General features: G+C 43.9%; 1 pseudogene; it reads left to right on the top strand.

Moving 5' to 3' along the window:
- Positions 1-6725: 6725 nt before the first annotated feature.
- Positions 6726-8120, top strand: LOC109773391 (uncharacterized; annotated as a pseudogene).
- The last annotated feature ends 16019 nt before the right edge of the window (positions 8121-24139 follow it).

Below are 24139 nucleotides of genomic sequence, written 5' to 3'. Positions count from 1 at the left end.
TAAAACTTGCAGGAGCAAAAAAGTATCTTACTCGGATGTATGATAGGCAAATTCCCAGTTGTCACAACGCTACTTGGTACTTCTGAATTGTCAGTACTGAACGTAATCTCCTGACCCACATGTAGCATGTAAACTCTAACAAATTCCTTCCAAGACTCCCCTGAAATGTATGCCAACTCATTGTCATTGGTAATCTCACATGGGAATTCAAACCCCTCATTGGTACTGAACTTGCTTCAAAGTTCCCATATTTTCCCAAGGGCACTCCAAATTTCTGCGTGAAAATGTATCTGTCCTAGCAAGGGATTACCTGAGTAGCATATGTACGATTGTTAATATATATGAACTGCCTGTTAATCTAAAGAATTTGTCCAATCATAGATGACTAGCATAGTATAGTTCACTACTTCTTAGCAGTATTATCATATAACCCCATAGAAGATTTAAATTTACATGCACGTACACAAAACCATTTTATCATCTAAGAAATCAACATGCAATATAACTCTTTTTGCAGTAAACATTACGAACAACTGACTGAGTACAAAGGGTCCGAGTACAATATTCGTTCAATATTACTGCCTCCGTCCAAAAATTTGTGGACAAATTTTTGTACATACGGATGTATCTATGCAGAAAACATGACTAGATACATGCGTATCTACATGAATCTAACACATTAATTTTGGATCGGGCGGAGTACTAAATTTCTCATGATATTTGCTACGGGTCATGTCAGACTGGATCTTACTGTCTTGTTTGCAAATCCCGCGCGCAGGGTGACGGTACAAAACTCCCTCATACGATGCTCACCGGGGCACAAACCCTTGGTGTCCAAACAAATGCCACACTGCGAATCGAGATCAATCTCATTACTAGTACGTACAGTCTTAAAGATTAGTGCTAGCTGTTGAATTCAGATCTGACAGATTCTATAGTGCAAATACGTACCGCGCTGATCTCCTTAACCATTTTCGCTCGAGAGAGGGACGTGAGGAGGAGGGGGCGAAAAGAGTAGTCACTTCTGACCCCTAAGCTGACGATGGCGGCGGCGGCGTCCAGAGATTTCGAAAAGCGCTTACGCCCGGCGTCTCCGATCTTATATTGGAGCGGTCGTGGTGGTGGTAGGAGGCCCCGATGCCACGTGTGGTTAGGAGGAAGGCGGTGCAATCACGAGATTTCGGGAGAGGTGGCGTGCGTGAGTTATGGGATCTTTTAACATATATCATCAAGATAAAAAGAGAACATTATGTTGTGCTAAAAAATACATTTCATAAGGGTGAACTAGATTTTTGGTTCGAAACAAGTTTGAACGATATATAATTCCAAAATTGGCCTTGTCCATTTTCCAAATAAGTTTCACAACTATACATGCCATGACCAATGCAAGCAAGCATGCAAAATGGTTTTTAGTTTAGCGAAGTTTTTCATTTTCGGACGAAAATGCCCGAATGTGTCCGCACGTGACAACACTTGCAATCATTGCCGAAAATGGTTCAAACTAGGCATGGAGGCGTACAATGGCCATGAATTGTCACCGCAAAAAAGTTCGGTTGACTTAAGATATGTGAACAAACCATCGGGCATTTTCGGAGGGTGCCAGGCTAGCCCGGAAGGGCGAGTCCGGGAGCACCTCCATGTTAACACCACATACAAATGATTCCAACTTTTTTTCATGCCCTCCCATGAGCAAATCAAGCAAACACGGAAATATGGTTCTCAGTTTCGACAACTTCTCCATGTATTGGGATTTATTTATATCGAAAATGCCTGAAAACTGGCCCCATGTGACATTAGTTGCAAACTTTACTAAGAATACTTCAAACTTGGCATGGAGGACTAACATGACCATGAGTTGTTACCCCAAAAATTTTGTGTTGATTCACGAAAGGTCAACAAACCAGCATGTGTCTTCTTAGAGGATGCCATGTTAGCCCAAAGGAAGGGCGCGTATTGGAGCAACTCCGTGTTTACAATATCCACAAATGATGCCAACTTTATTTCATGATCTCCCATGAGAAAATCAATAATGCATTCACAATGGTTTTTAATTTGTCCAACATTTATAATCCTTCTGCAATTTCGAAGCAAAAAGAAACATCGCCTCCATGGTCTACCCCCTAGCCACACATCGAAAGGAGGGGGCACATGATGCATTACACTTTGTTTGTCTTATGGTGGACCTAGTTGACACACCAAGCCTAGTTGGATCATTGGGGATTTTTTCGACCACCTCCAAATCACCCAAATTTTGGCACACATGATCTCTTGCACAAACAAAGCTAGGTTTCCAAGGTTTTATATTTTTTTGATTTTGTTTGAATTTATACTGCCCCCTCTAGACTGACTGATCAAAACATCGGTCTATACCTCTAGGGGGCACTGTAAAATATATTTTTTCCAAATTTTCTTTCATAGACATGTTTGGCACATGTGGTTCACCATGTCATAGAAAAAATGGGTGATTTGGAGGTGGTGGAAAAAATCACCTTTGTTCAAAAAAGGCTTAAGTAGACCAAATGGTCCCTCCGGAATGCGGTGATTTTTTCGACCACCTCCAAATCACCCAAATTTTGGCACACATGATCTATTGCACAAACAAAGCTAGGTTTCCAAGGTTTTATATTTTTTGAATTTTTTTGAATTTATACTGCCCTCTAGACTGACTGATCAAAACATCGGTCTATACCTCTAGGGGGCATTGTAAAATATTTTTTTCTAAATTTTCTTTCATACACATGTTTGGCACATGTGGGTCACCGTGTAAAAGAAAATTAGGGTGATTTGGAGGTGGTGGAAAAAATCACCTTTGTTCAAAAAATGGCTTAAGTTAAAAGACCAAATGGTCCCTTCGGAATGCGGTGATTTTTTCGACCACCTCCAAATCACCCAAAATTTGGCATACATGATCTCTTGCACAAACAAAGCTAGGTTTCCAAGGTTTTATATTTTTTTGAATTTATACTGCCCTCTAGACTGACTGATCATAACATCGGTCTATACCTCAAGGGGGCATTGTAAAATCTTTTTTTCAAAATTTTCTTTCATAGATATGTTTGGCACATGTGGGTCAGCGTGTAAAAGATAATGTGGGTGATTTGGAGGTGGTGGAAAAAATCACCTTTGTTCAAAAAATGGCTTAAGTTATGGTCCCTCCGAAATGCGGTGATTATTTCGACCACCTCCAAATCACCCAAAATTTGGCACACATGATCTCTTGCACAAACAAAGCTAGGTTTCAAAGGTTTTATATTTTTTTGATTTTTTTTGAATTTATACTGCCCTCTAGACTGACTGATCAAAACATCGGTCTATACCTCTAGGGGGCATTGTAAAATATATTTTTTCCAAATTATCTTTCATAGATATGTTTGGCACATGTGGGTCACCGTGTAAACGAAAAATTGGGTGATTTGGAGGTGGTGGAAAAAATCACCTTTGTTCAAAAAATGGCTTAACTTAGACCAAATGGTCCCTCCGGAATGCGATGATTTTTTTGACCACCTCCAAATCACCCAAAATTTGGCACACATGATCTCTTGCACAAACAAAACTAGGTTTCCAAGGTTTTATATTTTTTGAATTTTGTTCGAATTTATACTGCCCTCTAGACTGACTGATCATAACATTGGTCTATACCGCAAGGGGGCATTGTAAAATATTTTTTCCAAATTTTATTTCATAGACATGTTTCGCACATATGGGTCATCATGTCATAGAAAATTTGGCTGATTTGGAGGTGGTGGAGAAAATCACCTTTGTTCAAAGCTAGGTTTCCAAAGTTTTATATTTTTTTTATTTTTTTGAATTTATACTGCTTAAAATACTTGCCGGACATGATGTAAATGGACCCAAAATTTTTCCACTTCTTTGTATCAACATGAGAAGGAAGCATGACTAGTTTGGTAAGGTTGTCGGCATTTGTATGGATTTTCTAATACGATTAAATGCTTAAAATACTTCTCAGAGGTGACGTGAGAAGCGCACGTTGTGGATCCTTCACCGGCGGCCGTTCCCGTAGGAGGTAAGGGTCCGTGTGGAAGGACGGGTTTTTCTCGACTTGCTTCAAATGGACCTATATTCTTTCTTCACCCTTGTACCAACATGAGAAGCATCCATGACTAGTTCCATTGATTTTCGACGTTTTTATTAATTTTCTAGGGTTATCACGATGATAAAACCCTAAAATATTTCCCACCAGCGCCACCCTTCCCTCCGATCACTCTCACGAGCATGTACTTAACTTAGCATCAAGGCCATGAAAACAGGAATCAGAACCGTATTAGATTTTGATCCCACACATACAAAATAGATAACACACAGACTGCAGGTACTACGATTATCAGATTGAACTTGTAATGCATAACAACTTCTGGTATTCAAATACATCACATGAAATACCGAGACAACTAGAAATGCAAAAAATCTTGTGATGTTGAGGTTGAGCAAGGGACTTTTATTGTGAGGCGCAACATCTTCAGCAACCTATCCATGATTCCGCCTGTAGCATATAAGTAACTGAAAGTTTCAGATTGAATACAGTTGGTATTGGAAAAATGACAGTACGGTAATTTGAAGATGCCAAGGAAATCTGTCACAACAACTGTAGGAGGATATGAATTTGAATACAAAGTTCATAGAAGTCAATGTTGAATTAATAAGACCTTTGCAAGATGCAAAATCACTGCTGTGATGAGAGTAAACATCATGTAGGCCATAGCACATGCAAGAAGCACTTACAGGAAGTGAAGCAAAAGGTTGTACAACACGGCAACATGAGTAAGCCAACATCCCTACAAAAATTATTCACTGCTTATGTCTATTTTTTTGCTGAATCATTAGGAAGCCCTAAATATTTGGATGCAAGATCACCGACAGGGCACTACTGAAATATTTCAGTGTCTACATCTCTGTACTGAAAGTGCATTACTGAAATATTTCAGTGGCTACGTGTGTGTACTGAAACAGCACCACTGAAATATTTCAGTTGCTACATGCGTGTACTGGAACAGCACCACTGAAATATTTCATTTCGTACGTGCGTGTACTGAAAGTGAACCACTGAAATATTTCAGTGGGTACGTGCGTGTACTGAAAGTGCACCACCGAAATATTTCAGAGGCTACGTGCTTGTACTGAAACAACACCACCGAAATATTTCAGTGGCTACGCGCGTGTACTAAAACTGCTACACCGAAATATTTCAGGGGTTGCGTGCGTGTACTGAAACTGCAGTACTAAAATATTTCAGTGTCTACCCGTGTGTAGTGAAATTGCATTGCACTACTGAAATTTTTCAGTGTGTACCCGTGTGTACTGCAATTGCACTACACAAATATTTCAGTGTGAACCGGTCAGTACTGAAATATTTTAATGCCTACAACTATCTACTAAACTTGCAGTATTGAAATATTTCAGTGTGAACCCAGAGTCTATCACTCTAAACTGTGTACTGAACTTGTCTGGAGGCACTTCTTGCAGCCAAAATATTGCAAGTTCAATTTACACAGATTGCATCACGTAATTTGGACACAACTCTTGAGGTGGCAGACAAAATTTCCTATCATGGATACCACTCTAGCACATCAAAACATAGCAAGTAAACATAGCAATGCTATATGCCTAGACTCATTCCAGCCTCGTCGATCAAACTAAGCTGCCATCCAAAGGCTACGGATTCAAGTACACAGGTAGCAAGAACATATTGCAGAGAATCAAATTAAGCAAGTGGCAAGAAATGATGAATGAAATTCAGCAATCTTACCCTAAACATAGCTATGGCCACCGTTCAGACGAGGAGAGCGGCGAGGGAAGCGTGGAGAACGGCGGGGAAGCGATGTCGCGACCACTGTCCTCCTCCTCTTGCGCTTCGGAGTCATCTCCGACTCGGTTGGAGGCTCCACAATTTGCAACGACACCTCGTGCACCATGGGTTCCTGATCCAGTGGATGCTCTACCCTGGATCTGAACGCCCACCACCTCCACCTGGTCCACGGGCTGGACGAATCGGCCTGCTCCATCGCCCAGAGGAGGATCTCGACCTTGTGCATCGGTTGTGCGGGTGGGGGGAAAAGCTTTGCCCTCTCCCTCCTCGTCATTTGCTTCAAAGTGGCCATTGCCGTCCAGTTCATTTGCAATATGTTGTGAAACCAAGAACGGATCTCCGTCAACCTGGCCATCTTGACCTGGTCGCCGCCGGCGATCTCCATGAAGTCGGCGTTCTCGCCGCCGGCGATCTCCACGAAGTCGGCGTTCTCGCCGCCGCCGATGTGCTCGATCTGCTGCTCCATCGAGTATCTTGCGTGGATGGAAGAGGGGGGTGGATGTGGAAGATGAGAAGAGCAAAGTTGCGGCCGCGAGAAGGAGGAGAAGGCTAGGAGATGGCCGCGGTTGCAATGGTGATGGAAGAGGGGAAGGAGCACGGCGGCGGCTTTGCATTGGAGGAGAGGGGCGGCAGTTTTGTATTGGAGGAGAGGGGCGGCGGTTTTGCATTGGAGGAGAGGGGCATCGTTTTTGCATTGGACGAGAGGGCCCCACCTTGTCATATATTTCCTAGGACTAAAATGCCCCTAGACTAATAGTACTTTCGAGTACTTTCATCCGCGTACTTTCGAGTACTACGTATGTATGCGCCGTTAGATCGAGACAAACGAACGGCTCCAAAAAAATGCCAACTACTGTAAAAGTTGTAATAACAAAAGCGACAAATAGTAAGTGAGTGACTCATGGTAGGCCCGCATACAAGCTGGCCGTGTAGGAATTTGGCCCAACTCCGTGAGCTCGGCATCTGCAGGCTGCAGCGTCATCATGGAGGACGGGGACATTGACTTCGTCGATGCCAAGAGCCCCGTCCTGGAGACCTTCAACATCCATGGATGCAACAAGGGGCTGCACCTTCGCCTCGTTAGCCACAGCCTCCGGTGCGTCCAAATTTGTGGCTCTGTTCTTGAGGATATCGCGGTGGTGAAGACTCCTCGCCTCGAGTGGCTCATCCTGGAGGGTTTTCGGAGCAATGCCGGTGGCTTGTCCACCATGGTGAGGATTGGCGATGCTCCCAGACTGCACGCATTAGGAATCTTGGAGCCAGGGAGCACCATCCTAGAGATCCGAGACACCATGTTTATGCTACATACATCTCCTGCAGTCTCTGACTAAATGTTTGATTTTTTTGTTTGTTAATTTGGGTTCATTCATGCAGGCCGGGATGAAGGCGAGCACAAGCGTGCGTTTCGGAAACCACACCGATGCCAAGATGGTTCTCTCCTTCCTCGGCTGCTTTCCCAATTTGAAGGCACTGCACATTACGGTATTTTTTCCATTTCATGTTTTGCTTACATTTATACCGAATTCCACTGTGTCTTCTTATGTGTAGAATGTTTGCAGCAGCACATTTTCTTCACAGCAGATGGTGTGTTTTCAGCTTCTGATTGATTAATTGCAGATAATGTACTATGCAGTTCTCATGATGTCGATTGCTTTGCTTCTTAACCTCTTGTTATAGTGTCTCTCACCGTGGTCATATATCGTACTACTTGGCAATATTCGTGCTGTTGATGTTGTAAGTGGCTTGTAGTGCTCGTTCCGGATTTATGGAATTTACACATGACAAACCAACACATTGCTAACTACAGTTTTTTGCATTGTGTGTATCAACATTATATACTCAACATGATTCATTGAAGCTGAACTGTGAGTGATTTAAGTGTTTTTTTCTTGCAGTATGAAAAATGTGATTATGAAGCTGGCGGTGCCAGGCTGAACCTCAACTTTTGAAGCTGGCCAAGCCCACTGAATGCATCAAGTCATGCATCAAGGTGTTCTCTTACAGAGTCCGAGGGAAGCTCGGGGAGGTTGCCTTCCTCAAGTTCTTCTTCCAGAGCGCGAGGGAACTGAGGACTGCATCCATCTCCATGGCTAACCCGAGCTTCACGTCATTCTCGATGGATGAGGCGACTTCTAAATTGGAGAAAGCTTCTAACAAAATGGCCAGTAGATCCTGCCAAATGGTGCTTCTCGGGAGCACAGGTCCTGAAGGAGGCAAGCCCTGGAGCTTCAAGAAAGGAACTGATTACTCCTTTGAGGACCCTTTCATAATGGTGGAGGTTCGCAACATAGGTTAATATCTGTGGAGCAGTGAAGGACTTTTTTGGTATCTGCTTCTTTTGGCACCTGACTTTGGTGGTATTACATTGCAGACTTTGTGTTAAATTCATGGGCCGATGTTTGGTGGGACCATGGGAGTCACAAATACTATGGACTAATGATAGCTTACTTGCAGCTTTACTACTTCGGAATCATTAGTACGCTTGAATCATTACTATGGACATATATGCTCTGCTAGGTACACGTGAGACAATGACAAATTCAGGCTTCAAAAGTCTGGATCCCACAACAGTGCTATACTGAATCAGATGATTTCATTTTTTCTCCTTCCTATCTCCAACAAGTACTTATGTATCCTTCTAGATACATCCTTCTAGATACTGCTTGATTTTACAATAAAATTAAGTTGATTTTACAACAAGTAGTTTTCAGCTACCACTTGATTTATACAGATCGATTTAACAACAAGGGACTAGAACATTCAGTGTAGACTAAGGAACTTGGGAAGATCATTCTGACCGAAAATTGTCTTAGTTCGCTAAATTCTGGCTGCAAAATCTCAGTGTTCAAGAAAGCGTTTTTAGGCGGTGCTTAAGCGCTGAGCGACAGCTAAACGCTTCGCTTCTGCCGTAGGCGCAGATTTTAGCGTTGAGCGCGTTGGTTAAGCAAGCGCTACGCGCGCTTAAGCGATAAAAAAGTGAAGCCTAGGCCACAACGGAGGGAAAAGAGGGGGTTGGGGGGTGTTATGAAGGCTAGCTCCTCCTCTTCCCCCTCCTGGAGGCAAAATTTCGTGTTTTGACCCTTTTGTGGTATAAATTGGGGATCTGACCCCTGTTTCAAATTTTTTCGACATCTGACCCTTTTTGCTACCGCCAAAGGGCTCGGCGGTAGGGATACATAGGCTACCGCCAAGTGGCTCGGCGGTAGCAAACTTGTCCACGTCAGCACACAAACTGCCGCCGTCCCCCCTCCGTCGCACCCTACCGCCGTAGGTCGTGGCGGTAGGTTGTCTGATCCTACCGCCAGGGACCCTGGCGGTAGGGTGCGAATAGGTATTTGGTGCGGCCGCACACCCCACCCCCTTCTCCCCCCACACCCACCCACCCCAACCCCCAAGAACAGAGAGGAACTGCCTCTCTCGCCCTTCTCTCATCTCCTCCATCTCCCCCTCCGATCTTCTTCGTTTCTTCATCTTTTTTGCGGATCGAGATGGCCCCGAAGAGAGAAAAGTAAGCTCCCCCGATCCCTCCAATTGGTTTGAGTCAAATAGCTTCCGATTCGTCGCATTATTCAATTCAAATAACTCCCTTTTTGAAAATCACACCGCATTATTTGATTCAAATCACTCATTACTCTTGTGTGCACGAATGAGTACCTTGTGCACCTAAGCCTCTTTGATGCCAAAAAAACTCATTTTTTTGAATTTTCTTGCTATTTTATTTCAAATTTACTGTTCAGAAGTATACAGATTAACTGCTTTTCCTTGCCACGAGCTCCTGGAATGTCCAAATAGGAAGAAAATTTGCACGCACCTTGCGCACATGAGTATCTTCGATCCCACAAAATTTTAGTTTTTTTTGCTATTTTTTTCAAGACGGTCAAAGCCCGTTGACCAGACGGTAACGGCGCAGAAGTGCATTTCTGTAAGAGCACCTAACGGTGGAGGGGAAAATTTGAGCAGGCTTTGAAATTAAGGGAAAATCTGATTAGGTGGTTCGAGTTAGGGATAGAAATGCGAATGGCCCAATTTTTTTAACCCTAGGATTGATTTTGATTGATTCTAGATGTTATATTGTGTTAGATATGAACTCTATTCACTAGTTGGTATGGTTGTGTGAAGATGAACCCTAGTTCATATTTGATTTGAAGGTATTTTTTTGATATGATGCATGTTGGAGGCATTTGTTGTGATATGATGATGCATGTTCATATGCTACGATGCAAGTAGTGGATGTAGTTGGAGAAAAAGTGTTGAATCCTCAAGATGAACCTAGTTCATACTTTTTTTGTTATCAAATTTTTTATTATATGATGAATATTGGAGATATTTGTTGCATATAGTGGATGCTATATGATGCAAATACTGGATTTTGTCGGGGTAAAAATGGTGAACCCCTCAAGATGAACCCTAGTTCATGTTTTTTGTTTTTGAAGAAAATATGACATGATGCATGTTGGATGTTGTTGGAGAAATATGATACGATATGATGCATTTGAACCTTGATGAACCTTTGTTATGCATCTATATGTCCCCTAGTTCATGATGAACCCTAGTTCATGTTAATAATTCTTTTGATATGCTTATGCTTATGTTTATGCAATTTTTTAGGAGGCCACCTCTTGCGGATGACATTGGCATCAAGTATACAATGCTTGACCCTACATTCGACAAGGGCCATCGTGCCCGTTTCATTGAGAACAGAGTGGTAATTACCTTTTTTAAACCAAATATTTTGAATCGATGAAAAAAAGTTACTATTTTTTTGGGTCTTCATTTCGACAGATGCTCCCGCCACTGTGGATGAGGGGTCACGGGATGACCGTGAAGATGGAGTACGACGAGCGGTATGCGCGGTTCTACAGGAGAGCCCGACTGCTGGGTTTCGTCCTGTAGTTCAAGCACAAGCCGCCGACGCTCGTCCACTCAGCTCTCACGGCTTTGATCGATCGGTGGCGGCCAGAGACGCACAGCTTCCATATTCCATGTGGGGAGATGATGGTTACACTCGAGGACTGGGGGATGATTACGGGCCTACCGCTCGAGGGTCATGCTCTCACAGGACGAGTGGAGAGGAAGAACTGGCACGATAGGGTTATCGCCCTCATCGGCGACTGCCCCCCAGATAAGAAGAACCTGACTTCTGGCATCCCGCTGTCCTGGCTCCTGAAGTACCAGAGCAAGTGCCCAGAAGGTGCCAAACCCCGGGTGTTGGAGCAGTACGCCAGGGCCTACCTGTGGTATCTTCTCATGGAGGTAGTGTTTCCAGACTGCTCCGGGGACACTGCCCTCTGGATGTATCTCGACTTCCTGGCGGACTAGGATGCGGGGTACAACTGGGGGACGCCGGCTCGCCTACCTATACAGTTCGGTAAGTGAATATCACATTGTTTCAAATATCATGGACGTGTGCTGCTTTGGATTTTGTCATATTATCATCTATACTTGTTTTGTAGCTTGACGACACAACCCAGAGGATGGAATCTTCGTCCGGTATGTGTGGATGTGTATGGGGCCTCTCCATTTGGATGTGGGAGCGAATCCCGGTGGGGCGTCTGGAGAAGCTTAGAGCGCGTACATGGACTGACTATGGCGAAGATGGCGACGATGCTCGATACCCGACTGTCGCATACGCTTGGGACATGGTGGGTACAATCTCGGGTGAATCCAAGGCCTTGTACAAGATCTTCAGTAACGAGCTTGATGCTCTGACGCCTTTCCAGGTATAAGAACTAAATTTTGAATGTGGTCGACAACACTTTCACTTGCGCCTACCACTTTTGGTACTAGGTTAACTGGCGGCCGTATGCTAACGACAGAGAGTGGGGGTTCGAGCTGAACGCGATGTGCATACAACACAGGCTTCTCTGGCGGTGCATCGTGCCCATGATTTGTCTCTATGCTACCGAGTACCACTTGCCACAGTGCGTTGCCGCACAATTTGGTAAGGCGCAACGTACACCACCAGCCGACATCGTCAAAGATACCGGTGGCTACGACCTGCACTTGTGAGTACCGCCACCCATTCTCATCGTTACCAACTTTCGTTTTGATGTTTTACATTCTTCCTAATGGTGTTTTACATTCTTTCTTATGCTTTGCAGGATGAGCAGGAAGAAGAATCAGTCTATCACTGATTGGGGAGAGCAACATGCCAAATACGTGACTGAATGGAACCAGTGGAAAACTCGCAAAGATGTGGAGAGAAAAGTGATTGACTGGGAGGAGTATGTGGATCACCTGCTATGGTACGACGATGGCATCAAGCATCGTGTGCGCCTAAGGCCACAGTGGACGACAACAGATGCCGAAGATCTGTACGACGACGACTCCGAGAATGAAGCCTACAATGACAACATCAGAGAGCTACAATGCGGATTTAGGGAGTATGGACCCATCATGAACAGAGTGGTAAGTTGTTTTTATCTGGTTTCAACCGACGGTTGGATGAAATCAACTTTAGTGCTAGTGACTCATTTTATTACATTGCAGTCTTCGGAGCTGAACAAAAGCCTTTTTGATGCCTCTGATGCACTTAGTTCTATCCCCGGGACTCGAGCTAGTGAGAACAAGTTGAGGGGAACGGTGAAGGTAACATGGAGTTCATTTACTTAAGTTCATTTTCGTTTTTAACAATAAAGTTGATCCATATTGTGCTTATTGTTTTGTTCTCATTGCAGAAGTTCGTCAAAAAATGTCGCAAGCTTGTGGGCCTGCTTGGGTGTGCCACCTCCTCCACTGATGTGATTGCTCCTGCAGCACCGATGCGTAACCTCGCTTCATCGAGCCAGGCCGCCTCATCGTCTATGGCGGTTCAAGATGACGAGGAGGATGGCGTGGACGATGATGATGAAGAGGAAGATGAAGAAGAGGGCGAGGAAGAGGGAGCAGAAGAAGAACATGGTGAAGAAGAGGAAGAGGACGATGAGGAGGAGGAGTACGATGATGACGACGGACTTCCAGCAACTCAGACAACCCAGCGTGAGAAGAGGAATGTGCTGAAGAAGGATTGGAAGAGTCCATCCCCGTTCCAGAAAGCGCGTCCAACTCACCGCAACAAGAAGGCGGCCGAGAAGCGATCAAAGAACAACGAGGACCAGACCGCGAAGAGGGGAAGGAGGGATTGAAGTTGCTGCCGTGCCGTGCCGTTGAACTAGAAATTTTCATGTTTGCTTCGTGAACCATTTGCTCGTGAAACTGTTTCGTATTTGTTGAATTTGCTATGTAAAACTTCGTGAAACATTTGTGGATGTGTGCTTGCTATGTAACCAACTTTCTTATTTGTGGATTTGTGGATGTGTGCTTGCTATGCGATACATATGCTTCATGTTTATAAGTATTGAAATGTTATGTGCAAAAAACTGAAGACAAGAGAAGTTAGGAGGTGCAAAAAATGTACTAGGGCCTCCCCTACCGCCAGGACCCACGGCGGTAGGTTTGTACAGCCTACCGCCACACCCTCTGGCAGTAAGGGGCCTCCCCCCGCACGCCTGCCTCCTGTGACCAAAACTGCCACCAAACAAGCGGTAGGGTTGCACACCCTACCGCCAGGCCTCATGGCGGTAAGACCCTACCGCCAAAGGCCCTGGCCGTAGGACGTGGCACCCCGGCTCAGAGAAACCGGAACGCCCCGTATTCCAGCCTAGAGATCGAGGAGAAGTCTTCTGGAATAAGGCACTGCTTAGCATAGAACAAATCATCTCTCTATTATTACACGAATATGAATACAAGGTCTCCGATATTACAATGAATAACATCGGCACGGCGACACTACGCCATCCTCAGTTGCTCTATGCAAGCAGCAGAACAACTCGAAGCAGTGGAAAAACTTCTAGCAGCGGAACAACGATGACGGTGGTGAACTCCACTCCGCAGGGACTCTGGCTGGAACGCTTATCCTAGCTCGCATGAAAGAAAACGGAAAACAAGCAATCAATTCCGGCATGACCCGCAAACTAGCATGACACGGTAGGTCAATACATTGAATGTACTTGCAAGCTCACAATAACCAGAAGCATTCAAGACAAACAACAACATGGCAATTACAAGTTAAGCAGGAACTAACATGATATCATCAGGGCCACATGACAAGAGCAACATGAACATGGTACAGCTAGAACAATATGAGCATGGCATGAACATATAAATCTGACGATACTAGCATGCAACATGATGACATTATATGCACCACTTATTCTGCTCGGGTCACCTCGTAACCATCACATGCATCACTTACCAACCTCGGACATCACACAATCATCTCAGGATCAAATCAAGCTTGGTATAAACAATACCGTAGTAATCATTAAATGACCACAAGGAGCTTGATCTTTACCCATGATTCTCGCACAACATCATGAATATCCAACAACTCGGTATCCTCGATACCACGGTGATCATTCACAGATCACAAACGGAACCACTCTGGGCTCAACGGGTTACCTCGTAACCAAACAGTGATCATTCATGGATCACAAACGGAACCACTCTGGGCTCAACGGGTTACCTCATAACCAAACGGTGATGATCTACGGGTCACAAACGGAACCACTTTGGGCTCAACGGGTTACCTCGTAACCAAACGGTGATCATTCACGGATCACATAACCAACTTATCTCATCATCGAACCGGGGTTGTTATTAAACACATCATTATTATTACCGTTGACCCATAGTGTGACCGACACGAACTGGGTCCTTATCCGCGGGCACGGCTATCGATAGATTTAGTATACACTTTGCAGAGGTTAGCACACTATACCCACACCACGGAACCCATGGCCTCGCACTCCCATTCGGGTGGACCAACGGCGTTCCGAAATAACCGTCCTATTGCCATGACACTCTCCCGGCCACTCCGACTCACTCCTCACTTGGCTAAGTCCTGGGTGGCCCCGTGCCTACCAAAGGCACCAATGGCCACCATCGTGGCAAAAATGGTCCCAAACGGGGACAAACCGGTTACAACAACTACGGGCACACAAGGCTTATGTCCGCCTACCTGATCAGGGTAGCGCGTGCCCATAACCTTCCCGCGTGGGAGGCACTGGCGAGAGGCACGACAATAGACCCAGTTAGGACCTTCCCATAAAGGTAAGCGTGGTTGCACTGGTCAGCTCGATATGGTGGCACCATGACTCAGCCAACAGTTGTTTAAGTTCAATTTAATCCGGTTAAACTTGAATGCAAATATGCTGAGCCATGATAAAATAACATGATGCAATTACAATGCATGAGCATGATATCAACATAATCATGAGGGTACAACATAACTATCCACCATATCAACAATGAATCATATCCACTGAGCATAGCATAATGACGAGCATGAATATCACCAGTACAACACTACTCATAGCATGACATGACCATTAGCATCAACAATAAGTACCATGCAAGAACACATCAATAACATAACGGAGTAAACACATAACCAACTAACAACAAGGAACAATGCATATTAACGGTACTCGGTAACCGACGTTAGTCATGCACCGAAGAACAAGACCGACCCAACATGTACTACTATCAACCAATATGAAAGTAATACTAGCAAGTAATTCATGATAATAGAGTACAAGAAAACAAAGCATGACGGTAACCACCGATCCCTAAGCATAACCGAAGTAACGACAGCAGCTGCAAAACAAGCATACAGTTATTAAAGATTCAAGTTGAAAACCAATGCTACTGCATGGCTATCATGCAAATGGTGGTTGTGGCTTGCCTGGGGATGAAGAAAACACCGGGAAGTTGTGCGGAAAGATCGCGGAAAGATTCGCCGGAAACACTTCTCTCTCGGAGGGGCTGTTTACGGGCAAGGGCAAAGTGGACATTTTCAGAATGTTGTCATATGGCAAAAATGATACCAACAGAACGGGCTCGACGAAACGAAGAAGCGGGCTTTGGAATCACCTCATTCGGAGTTAGGATCAAAAAGTTATGAAGTGTTTTCTGCCAGGGACCTATCTGTAATGAAAATATTTTCAAACAGGGCCTGGACAGAAAAAACAGAAAGCGTATTAGAAGGAAATCCATTTTCTAGAAGTGAAAACGCCTTCTGCGCTGAACTAGAAGAGGAATACGCTTTTGATAAGCGAAGTGTAATCCAGTGGATTACGCCTCCACTTATCTAGTGTGGCAAAGGCGGGGCCGGCTTACCGAGCCACAGACGCGTGGGGCCGCGGGGTCCACGCGCGGTCAACTCCCTCCTCCCGCAACTCCTTCTTTCCCCGACGCCGCGCGCAGGGCAGAGGAGGGCCACCGGTGCCGATGCTCGTCCGGGTGGTTCAGGTCGACTCCGGCGACGCCCCAGCTACCGGAATGACCAGCGCGGGGAGGCGCATCCGCCTCAGCCCTTCACGCGCGCCGGAGAGAGCTAGAGGAGGCAGGGCCTCGGCCGCGGTGGACGGCTGGCGTCGGTGAAGATGGAGCCGAGGCCATGGTGCTCCGGCGGAGGAGGTGAGGGCTGTGGAGGTTCGCAGGAGCACGGGTAAGATGAGGGTAGTGGTGTGAGGGGTGGACGGGCTCGGCGTTGACCAAAATTGAGAGGTTGGTCGCGGCGGCCATGGCGGACGGAGGAAGAGCAGAGGGGCTCCGTTGCTTGGGGAAGAGGTGGGGCGGGGTCAGAGGAGTGAGGCAGGGGCGATTGTGAGCTCGGGAGGCCACGGGGAGGCCTATATATAGGCGTGGTCGAGGAGGGGAGGCCGTGGACGCGTGGCCGTGGCTCGGGTGCCGCCGGGCACGTCCGGCCGAGGCTCTGGCCACGGCCAGCGAGCACGAGAGGGCACGGGAACACGATGAGCCATTGATTCAGAGATCACGAAGGGGTAGACGACGCCGGAGAGCAGAGGAAGAGGACGAAACGAGCTCGGGGCCAAACGGAGCACTGTGCTCCCGTGGGCGTTCAGCGGCGAGCGTCGGTGAGGAAGTGGATGGAGGGGGAGAGGGGTCCAGGGGAACTGAGATGATGAGATGATGACGCTGGACATGCTCACGCGCGCGAAGGCGATGAGAGGAGAAAGTGCCGAAGCACAAACAGCGTCCTGGACGCGCCACAGTGAACAGAGCGCGTAAAACAGCATGCCAGCTGCGCGGTCAGCACGGGACAATGCACAGTGAGGACTGTAGAGGATTGCAAACTATGTCTGTGATGAAGTTCTTCCAAGGTAAGTTGTAACTGCGGTGGTAGCTCGGTTAAAAGTGTTCTGGTTAAATGGTAAGCAACCTCTAAAGTTTAGTGCAGTAAACTTGGATGAGCATTGGTGATCAACAGGAAAGTGATTCGGCCAAATGAATTTGTCTGAGAGGTTTAGGTAAAGAAGGACTTTCATCCTGGTAACTTTGAGAAGATTTGGACCAAGATTTAATATAGTTGCTTTGCAACTGCCAAATCTGGTCAGGAACTAAATCAGGAAGGTGCACTCACATGGAGAATCCACTTGAGCTGAAATTTGGCAAGGCTTATTGATTTGGTCATACAATGATGCTGCAAAAAGTTCATACCAATTGGATTTACCAAAATGGTACTTGCTTCACAAACATCTTCACTGACCAGAATCTTGGAATAATTTTGGAGAAATATTGGCTTAATGAAATGGTGCCGAACTTGGCGGAGATATGTTATTTGGGTAGAAGCACAATCTGGTATTTTATCAGTATTTTTGAAGCAATATAAAATGCACTTGCTTCACAACCTGAAAATATTGCCAGAATCAAAGATTTGGCCCTGTGCTCACATAGGTGATGGGATGGGTCTGAAATTTGGAGGAGGGTAATTATATGATTACATGAAGAGGCATGAAAAATTTCAACTCATTTGGATAACCCTAGCTTGCACTTCCTTCACAAAGCTTCTATTTGGGCAGAAACTTTGAAAAATCACTGACAAAGATTGGCTAGGCAAATAAAGTTGAATTTTGGCATGAGGCAATTATTTGGACATAAAAGAATGCCCAACAAGTTTGGGAGCAAATAAGATTGGAGAGGTGGCACTTCCTTCACAAAATGCCACTCTGGACAGAAATGAAGAATAATTATTGGAGAATTATTCTTGGGCTAGGACAGGAAAGTTTGGGCATATTTGAGCAAAATATGACCCAAAGGAATTGTGAGAATTATTTGGGAATTTTTGGATGGACAGAAATATAGGTTGCTTCACAACCTAGGGCAGACAGGGTTATTCCTTTGATAGAAAAAGGAATTTTCCCTAGAAAAAGAAATTCGGGTTTGGTCAAGGAGTGAAGTGACATGATCTTGGCAAGGTTTTGAGAATGATGAGCCACTTGGGAGAGGGAATGAGGATGATTTCCCAGGTGGCAAGGCCACAGAACCACTCCAAAAAGAAAAACAGAGCAAAAACCAATAAATCAAAAAGAAAAAGAAAAGGGCCAAAAACCAGGCTGTTACAAACCTTCCCCCCTTAAAGAAATCTCGTCCTCGAGATTTGGTTGCTCAGGGAACAAGTATGACTTGAGGACACTGTTTCCAACTCGGGTATCATTTTTCCTTTAGTTATTGTTTCCCCAAGAATTTCATATGATTTTCTTCTTTTGCTCTGGGTGGTTTGCTTCACCTTTCCCAAATCCTGACAGGGTTTCGCTCATATACCAATTCCTTTTTACTGACGTTGATTGTCTCATATCTGCGGTGATATCCAATGAATCTGAGTATAAATTTTCTTTTGGTCATGAAAACCTTTTTACTTCTGTCATGGGGTTGCTTCAAATAAATGCAGGCCTTCTGGTTTCAATAAATGCTGACAATTAATCAAGGCCATCTTCTGACGGGATCTGACTGCTCATAAGTGGTACTGATTCATTTTGATTTATTCCTTTGGCTTGAGCATGAGATATGTACCAAGGATTTGACTGCTTTTTGTCGAGAGCAATATAATGGTGTATGGAGTTATAGCTGTGTCATACCTCAAATATTTACATCTTGAGACTGGCCCGACAGGGGCTGACGGACAACTGCTTTTCCTCACAGACTGACCGTATACTTGATTCCGTCGGTGAGTATACCGGGTCTAAGCTGATTTTTCGGATTTTCATTTTCTCATTTTGTCGGTATACTCATTTGGATTTCCCATACTAGCCATTCCAAGCGGGTCAACGGAATATGAAATCCTTGTAAAACAGAGTAGGCCTCTAAGGGCATGCCTTCGTGGATCCATATGGAATTACGGCCTCCAACTGATTTGGGTATCCGGACCCTGATGGTCATGCAAAAATCATCATACCTTTGCTGTTAGTCTCACCCTTTAACGATCATGATTTTCTTTGTTAGGATACCTTACTGAAATATCTTGGCCACACCTGGCCTTGATTCTTCGTATGACCATAGACGTGATTAGTACAATATTTTCCTTTGCCTGACTCATGAGGTTGTTGGATCTGTACCTTCCTTAGGTATATCTGTTGGATCCTTGTCGTATCCCGTATGAATGACTGATCTGACTAGGGATGCATGCTCACCATATATAAGAACCATATGCGACCAAACACTTGATTCTTGAAGAGGACACATGCCCTGACGGATTTGTGCTTTCGAAAAAAATGTTGCGAGTCTGATTCTTGAGCGGTACTGCCGTACATTGGTAACTCATCATATAACCTCTGAGGACGGTACATAGTGTTGTACTGACGGGGCTGAGTGGCTTACGAGAGAAGCCACCCGAGTAGCTTGCTGAGGAAGACTTGTTAACTTCTGCTCAAATCTTTTGTTGGGTATCGTGCAGAAGAAGGCTCTATAACTTACACACAAAGCTTGGTATGATTATTGTGCTGGAGAAGCCCGAGTTCCGTACTTGAGAAGCTTCTCCTCAGGTTTGCTTGTTGAGAAAAAATTATTTCCGTCTGTTAGAAGATTTTACCGAGGTATCTTGCTGAGAAAGACTGAGTATCTTGGACCGGAATCTGTCCATATATCATGCTGAGGAAAAACCGAGGAACCTTGCATCATAAATTTCTTCCGACAGCTGCTACCTCTTGAGCACTGCGTTGGTTTTCCCTTGAAGAGGAAAGGGTGATGTAGTAAAGTAGCGTAAGTATTTCGCTCAGTTTTTGAGAACCAAGGTATCAATCCAGTAGGAGATCACGCTCGAGTCCCACACACCTACACAAACAAATAAGAACCTCGCAACCAACGCGATAAAGGGGTTGTCAATCCCTTCACGGTCACTTAGGAGAGTGAGATCTGATATATATGATAAGATAATATTTTCGTTATTTTTATAATAAAGAGTAAATAAAGATGCAAGTAAAATAAACGGCAATAGAAATAGCTAAGTGTTGGAAGATTAATATGTTGGAAAATAGACCCAGGGGCCATAGGTTTCACTAGTGGCTTCTCTCAAGAGCATAAGTATTACGGTGGGTAAACGAATTACTGTCGAGCAATTGATAGAATTGAGCATAGTTATGAGAATATCTAGGTATGATCATGTACATAGGCATCACGTCCGCGACAAGTAGACCGAAACGATTCTGCATCTACTACTATTACTCCACACATCGACCGCTATCCAGCATGCATCTAGAGTATTAAGTTCATAAGAACAGAGTAATGCTTTAAGTAAGATGACATGATGTAGAGGGATAAACTCATGAAATATGATATAAACCCCATCTTTTTATCCTCGATGGCAACAATACAATACGTGCCTTGCTGCCCCTGCTGTCACTGGTAAAGGACACCGCAAGATTGAACCCAAAGCTAAACACTTCTCGCATCGCAAGAAAGATCAATCTAGTAGGCCAAACTAAACTAATAATTCGAAGAGACTTGCAAAGATAACCAATCATACATAAAAGAATTCAGAGGAGATTCAAATATTGTTCATAGATAAACTTGATCATAAACCCACAATTCATCGGATCTCGACAAACACACCGCAAAAGAAGATTACATCGAATAGATCTCCAAGAAGATCGAGGAGAACATTGTATTGAGATCCAAAGAGAGAGAAGAAGCCATCTAGCTAATAACTATGGACCCGAAGGTCTAAGATAAACTACTCACACATCATCGGAGAGGCTATGGTGTTGATGTAGAAGCCCTCCGTGATCAATGCCCCCTCCGGCGGAGCGCCGGAAAAGGCCCCAAGATGGGATATCACGGGTACAGAAGGTTGCGGCAGTGGAAATAGGGTTTTGGCTCCGTATCTGATGTTTCCAGGGTATATGAGTATATATAGGAGGAAGAAGTACGTCGGTGGAGCAACGAGGGGCCCACGAGGGTGGAGGGCGCGCCCAGGGGAGGTAGGCGCGCCCCCTGCCTCATGCCCTCCTCATTGATTGCTTTACGTAGACTCTAAGTCCTCTGGATCACGTTTGTTCCGAAAATCACGTTCCCGAAGGTTTCATTCCGTTTGGACTCCGTTTGATATTCCTTTTCTGCGAAACACTGAAATAGGCAAAAAAAACCCAGCAATCTGGGCTAGGCCTCCGGTTAATAGGTTAGTCCCCAAAATAATATAAAAGTGTATAATAAAGCCCATTAAACATCCAAAACAGAATATAATATAGCATGGAACAATAAAGAATTATAGATATGTTGGAGACGTATCAAGCATCCCCAAGTTTAATTCCTGCTCGTCCTCGAGTAGGTAAATGATAAAAACAAAATTTTTGATGTGGAATGCTACTTGGCATAATTTTAAATGTAACCCTCTTAGTTGTGGTATGAATATTCAGATCCGAAAGATTCAAGATAAAAGTTTAATATTGACATAAAAATAATAATACTTCAAGCATACTACTAAGCAATCATCTCTTCTCAAAATAACATGGCCAAAGAAAGTTATCCCTACAAAATCATATAGTCTGGCTATGCTCTATCTTCATCACACAAAATATTTAAATCATGCACAACCCCGGTTTCAGTCAAGCAATTGTTTCATACTTTAGAATTCTCAAACTTTTTCAATCTTCACGCAATACATGAGCGTGAGCCATGGACATATCACTATATGTGGAATAGAATGGTGGTTGTGGAGAAGACAAAAAAGGAGAAGATAGTCTCACATCAACTAGGCGTATCAACGGGCTATGGAGATGCCCATTAATAGATATCAATGTGAGTGAGTAGGGATTGCCATGCAACGGATGCACTAGAGCTATAAGTGTATGAAAGCTCAACAGAAGAAACTAAGTGGGTGTGCATCCAACTCGCTTGCTCACGAAGACCTAGGGCATTTTGAGGAAGCCCATCATTGGAATATACAAGCCAAGTTCTATAATGAAAAATTCCCACTAGTATATGAAAGTGACAAAATGAGAGACTCTCTATCATGAAGATCTTGGTGCTACTTTGAAGCACAAGTGTGGAAAAAGGATAGTAACATTGTCCCTTCTCTCTTTTCCTCTCATTTTTTTATTTGGGCCTTTTCTCTTTTTTTATTTTTTTTCATGGCCCCCTTTTTTTATTTAGTCCGGAGTCTCATCCCGACTTGTGGGGGAATCATAGTCTCCGTCATCCTTTCCTCACTTGGGAAAATGCTCTAATGATGGTGATCATCACACTTTTATTTACTTACAACTCAAAAATTACAACTCAATACTTAGAACAAAATATGACTCTATGTGAATGCCTCCGGCGGTGTACCGGGATATGCATTGAATCAAGAGTGACATGTATGAAAGAATTATGAACGGTGGCTTTGCCACAAATACGATGTCAACTACATGATCATGCAAAGCAATATGACAATGATGGAGCGTGTCATGATAAACGGAACGGTGGAAAGTTGCATGGCAATATATCTCGGAATGGCTATGGAAATGCAATAATAGGTAGGTATGGTGGGTGTTTTGAGGAAGGTATATGGTGGGTGTATGATACCGGCGAAGAGTGCACGGAAATAGAGAGGCTAGCAATGGTGGAAGGGAGAGAGTGCGTATAATCTATTGACTCAACATTAGTCATAAAGAACTCACATACTTATTGCAAAAATCTACAAGTCATCAAAGCAAAGTACTACACTCATGCTCCTAGGGGAAGGGTTGGTAGGAGTTAACCATCGCGCGATCCCGACCTCCACACATAAGGAAGACAATCAATAAATACATCATGCTCCAACTTCATCACATAACGGTTCACCATACGTGTGTGCTACGGGAATCACAAACTTCAACACAAGTATTTCTCAAATTCATAATTACTCAACTACCATGACTCTAATATTATCATCCTCATATCTCAAAACAATAATCAAGCATCAAACTTCTCATAGTATTCAACGCACTTATAAGAAAGTTTTTACTAATCTTGGATGCCTATCATATTAGGACTAATTTCACAATTTAAGCAAATTACCATGCTGTTTTGTAGGACTCTCAAAATTATATAAGTGAAGCATGAGAGAACAATAGTTTCTATAAAACAAACCACCACCGTGCTCTAAAATATATAAGTGAAGCACTAGAGCAAAAACTATATAGCTCAAAAGATATAAGTGAAGCACATAGAGTATTCTAATAAATTCCGAATCATGTGTGTCTCTCTCAAAAGGTGTGTACAGCAAGGATGATTGTGGTAAACTAAAAAGCAAAGACTCAAATCATACAAGACGCTCCAAGCAAAACACATATCATGTGGTGAATAAAAATATAGCTCCAAGTAAAGTTACCGATGGACGAAGACTAAAGAGGGGATACCTTCCGGGGCATCCCCAAGCTTTGGCTTTTTGGTGTCCTTAGATTACCTTGGGGTGCCATGGGCATCCCCAAGCTTAGGCTCTTGCCACTCCTTGTTCCATAATCCATCAAATCTTTACCCAAAACTTGAAAACTTCACAACACAAAACTCAACAGAAAATCTCGTGAGCTCCATTAGCGAAAGAAAACAAAACACCACTTCAAGGTACTGTATTGAACTCATTCTTTATTTATATTGACCTACTCTATTCCAAATTCTCTATGGTTTATAAGCTCTTTTACTAGCCATAGATTCATCAAAATAAGCAAACAACACACGAAAAACAGAATCTGTCAAAAACAGAACAGTCTGTAGTAATCTGTAACTAACGCAAACTTATGGAACCTAAAAAATTCCACCAAATTAGGAAGTCCTAGATAATTTGTTTATTGATCTACTGCAAAAAGAATCAACTGAAAAGCACGTTTCTGTGATTTATGAAAATTAATCTCGTGCGCACAAAGTTTCTGTTTTTTACAGCAAGATCAAATAACTATCACTGTAGGTTATCCTAACGGTTTTACTTGGCACAAACACTAATTAAAACATAAAAACAAATCGAACCAGAGGCTAGATCAAATATTTATTCCTAAACAGAAGCAAAAAGCAAAAAACAGAAAT

The sequence above is a fragment of the Aegilops tauschii genome, chromosome 7 (assembly GCF_002575655.3).
Source record: "Aegilops tauschii subsp. strangulata cultivar AL8/78 chromosome 7, Aet v6.0, whole genome shotgun sequence".
Lineage (NCBI taxonomy): Eukaryota > Viridiplantae > Streptophyta > Magnoliopsida > Poales > Poaceae > Aegilops > Aegilops tauschii.
The sequence above is the reverse complement of the archived record's forward strand: the minus strand, read 5'-3'. Positions and strand labels throughout refer to the sequence as shown.